A 4,362-nucleotide genomic window follows, 5' to 3' on the forward strand; every position below is an offset into this window, starting at 1 on the left:
AAATGAAAACCCTTAAAGGTGGAAGAGAGAGAGCTGAAAACAGACTCAATCCTGGATTTAGTTATAGGTCTGAATACCGTGGTGGACAGGAAGTGGTAAAGTTTACATCCTTAGTTAACACTAGAAGGGCAGTGAGTGCCAAAAAACATGGAAGGCAAGATTCAGACAAAACGTGTCTCCTTCACGGGGATTAATGTGCCAACTTTTATAAAAGGAAGATAAAGGATCCTACTAGGGTTCAGGTAATTTGTTTTTTTTCTGTCATGTGCAGCTTGTATGACTGTCAGCTGCCTTTAGGAACTTCATATATTCTTGGCTTTATTATTCACAGAGGCGATCTACATGGATCTGAGGCAATAAGCACATGTTGGAGCCTTGGATTCCAAGGGCTTTGAGCGAGCAGATTTGCGAGAAAAGAGTGAAAAGGAAACAAGGAGGAGGATGTTTATTTTTCATAAAGAAGCCCTGCCCTCACTTCCTGAACTCAGACCACTCTAGACTTTTTTCCATTTTGCGCAATGTTTGCAACACGGAATAAATTTATTAAAACCAAACAAACTAGGCATTGAATTTTGGCATTGAGACTCAGACAGAAATAGTATCAGCTGCTTTTGAGTCGCGTCTAATGATTGATTTACAAACCAGTGGTAGATTAAGGCTGTGCTGGAATGAACTGAACCAAAGTTATTTTCATTCTGAGGGGACGATAGGGAGGCAATATGTCTGTCCTGGCGCCCAGGACAGGAACTAGTTAGTCAGTCGGTTCTGCCCTCCTTTTCCTTCAATTTTCAAAACTGAAAATGTTAGTTCAAGGAACCCTTACAATCACTTTTCCCACCACCTTATTTTATTTTATTTTTTTTTGCGGTATGCGGGCCTCTCACTGTTGTGGCCTCTCCCGTTGTGGAGCACAGGCTCCGGACACGCAGGCTCAGTGGCCATGGCTCACGGGCCCAGCCGCTCCGCGGCATGTGGGATCTTCCTGGACTGGGGCACGAACCCGTGTCCCCTGCATCGACAGGTGGACACTCAACCACTGCGCCACCAGGGAAGCCCTCCCACCACCTTATTTTGCGTGGTGGAAACTGGGACTCAGAGAAGTAAGATGTCTTCCCCTTCTGAGTATGGGATCAAACAATACATCACACAGTTACCAGACAGTACCTACAAAGGGGGATTTTCCGTTTTGGCTCTTCTGGGTTGAAAACCCAATGTGGGAACAATTCGGTTTGCACACAGGTGAGCACACATTCTGAGTCAACTTTTTATTAATTGATAGACTCTGCGTTTAAGGATTCTCCTGTTTTCTCCCCTCTACTTCTCAGCCATTCGAGGCTGCCTTTTATGGTGCATCTGGACAAGGGTGTGTGCGTGTTTGCACAGGACTAGTTCACTGGAGTTTCTTAGTCCGGGCCAAAGTCAATGTGTATTTTTATATCTCAGAATGCTTTCCATTCTTCATCTCATTTTATCCCGACTGTATACTTGTGAGGAGATAGAAAGTTACGATGAACTCCATTTTACATGCAGGGAAAATGAGACCGAGAGATGTTCTCAAGATGACATGCTGAATTTAATGGGCAAGTCCAGATTCAGACCCAAATGTCTCCTCTCTCACCTCAGTTTTCCTAACAGCAGGCCTCTCTCCCACCATTCCCTCCCATTAATATGAATTAGAAAAGTATCTGATAAAGGAAGACTGGAAGGTACGTATGCTCCTATGCTCATTTTCACAAAAGATGCTTCTGGTTAATTTGTCCAATATGTTGGGCTAATTTTAAAGAGTGTTTGGATTCCTAAGAGTCACTTCTTTTTTGGACTTTGTTATTGTAAAATTTAACTTTCCATGTCTACACTAAAAGAGACAGATCCTTTCACATGCTTCTTTGTGGACAATCCATGCCCAACCCTTCTAGTGGAAAATCATTTTACTGTGACAGATGATAAAAGACTAGATGTCTTAAAAACAAAACCCATGACAGTCTTTTAAGAGCTGAGCAGAGGAGTAACTCTGATGGAAGGCACAGCTGCTTGGAGAGGTGACTTTTTCCTTAACGAGATTCCTATTCCCTTGGAGTTTCTTCCCTTTCATACAACTGTGACCACTTCGATCAGATCTTAAAATCTCGATCTCTCCATAGGAAGAAAAAAAATGAAACCTTTTATCTTGTTGGATTTTTGAGTATCTGTTTATTTAAGGATAAACTGAAACATGGTCAAGAATTTGTGGAGGTGCATGAGAAATTAATATTGGCTTCACAAATGAAACAGCCTTTGCTGTGGTTTGGGTTCTATTCCATTTTTGGTGACTAAGAGCTGTAACTATTATATGGTCTGTTCTAAATGCATCCCTTTTAAGATCTTGCTGAATGATTATCACAGCTTTCCTCGTTCATTCTTTACTTATCTAGCAACCAAATCCTTTTAAGTTTATTCTTAAAATTTTATCTCTTCTTGGAACTTGAGAAAGTTGTGTTTAAAATCGGATGTCTTGAAAACTATGTGAAAATTGTATTTGTGACTTTTCGGAAATGGCTTTTGCTAAGATACTAAAATGTAACCAGAATCACACAATTAGAAAATGGTGACTTTCTCCCTGAGGAAACGCTGATGAACTTGAATATTTTGTAATTTAGCAAATTGGAAAATGAGACAGTGGAAGGAGAAATAGAGGGTCATAAGTTGATGACAATTCTAAAACTGTCACCCTTAGTAAGTTGCCATTTTAAGACCTGGTCTAGCTTCCATAATTATATCCAGCCTTAACCTCACTGACTGCCATCCTTTTCCAAATACTAGCTGGCCCCAACACAGCAATAGTTCTCTGACCCTTTAGCCCTTGCCTTACAAATCAACATCCCATCATTGGCGAATACCATTCTTGCATTTCACAATCATGTAAATACCTTACCACAAACCACCTGCCTGCCCACAAACACCTAACATTTCCACTTACTGACTGACTTAGCCTCTTCCCCTCTCCAGCCCTGGTATATTACTAGTGGTGTGAAGGGAAAAGAGCAGGTGGAGTGAGCAGAATGAGTCAATCCAAGTAATTATTTCCCATTTTCTTTCTGTGGCATGTTTGTTTGCCTAAGTGCAGTGGAGTGCCCTCTGGGACCAGTAAGATTCTCATGATCATGGTGATAAAAGTGGAGAGTGCAGGACCAGGCCAGAACTTTCAATATACTGTTCAGTATGTATCTGCTTCCTCCTGGATACTTCGTTCCCTGACTATGCCCCTTTGTGCTATGCCCTCCTACTAACTCAACCTGCCTCAACATCTCCCCCATGTCATCACCCGGAGCAACATCCTAGGAAGAGGTAAAGATAGAGGGAGAAGTAGAGACAGAGACCATGAATTGTAGGAAAGTCATAAAGGATGGACATCAGGGTTGGTAATTATTAACAAGAAAGTGAACATACCAGAGGGAATGAGGAGCAGGAAGTGGAGACAGGAAGGTAAGGCACCATTGACTCTGAACATAAGGGAAAAGATATTTAATAAGTGATATGATAGTGTTTATGAAATTGAGTTGGTATAAATAAGCATTATGGTCAGAATTGAGAATTAAATCTAATGTTAGTTTTTGCTCACTCACAAATTACTATTCAAGTCTTCGCTTTCCCTTTGTTGAGTATACATCATCATCATCTTTAAAATATTTGAATACTTACTGAGTACATTAGAAATTCAGACCATGTTGGAAGGAGTCATTGAGAGGACATTGACCTGTGACCTGGACCTGGGCACCTGGAGGCTCCTCACCCACTCCCCTGTCCTTAGAAGGTACGTTCTGCCCACTGTTCTCATAGCTGGAGCCATTTCAAGGACACGGCCTTGAGAGAGTAACGTGTTGTTGAGGCCATCTGGACAGTATACATGACTGAACCCTGTTAAGATCTCTGTATAAACTTTTAAGATTCTGGTGGGCAGGTGCAGAGATCTACTAGTCTCTCGGCCACCCTAAACAAGCCTTGGATGAAGTTTCCTTGCTGATTAAAACTGCCACCTGCTGACCTGGAGTGCTCTCTTTCTTCTGTCTCTCCTTGCTCTTAGTGTGCAGGGGCCAATTTTAGGTTTCACCTGGGGAGCTCTCAAGTTTGAGAACCAACAGACCAAATTCCCAGTCAACTTCATATTTGTCCTCTACTGGGAAACCAGATGGCTGGGGATGGGAAGGGGTGAAGTCAACATATGGGGTCTAGTCTGTTTCCTGAAACATCTTCGCTGCATGGGAGACACAATAAATGCTTGATGAAAGGATGGATGGGTGAATGACTGTGAGAACAAGTCACTGGAAGCCTGCTCTAACCCTTCTTCTGAAGATAACATAAGCAAACATTCACCCCCAATCCCAA

The sequence above is a fragment of the Orcinus orca genome, chromosome 11, assembly GCF_937001465.1.
Source record: "Orcinus orca chromosome 11, mOrcOrc1.1, whole genome shotgun sequence".
Lineage (NCBI taxonomy): Eukaryota > Metazoa > Chordata > Mammalia > Artiodactyla > Delphinidae > Orcinus > Orcinus orca.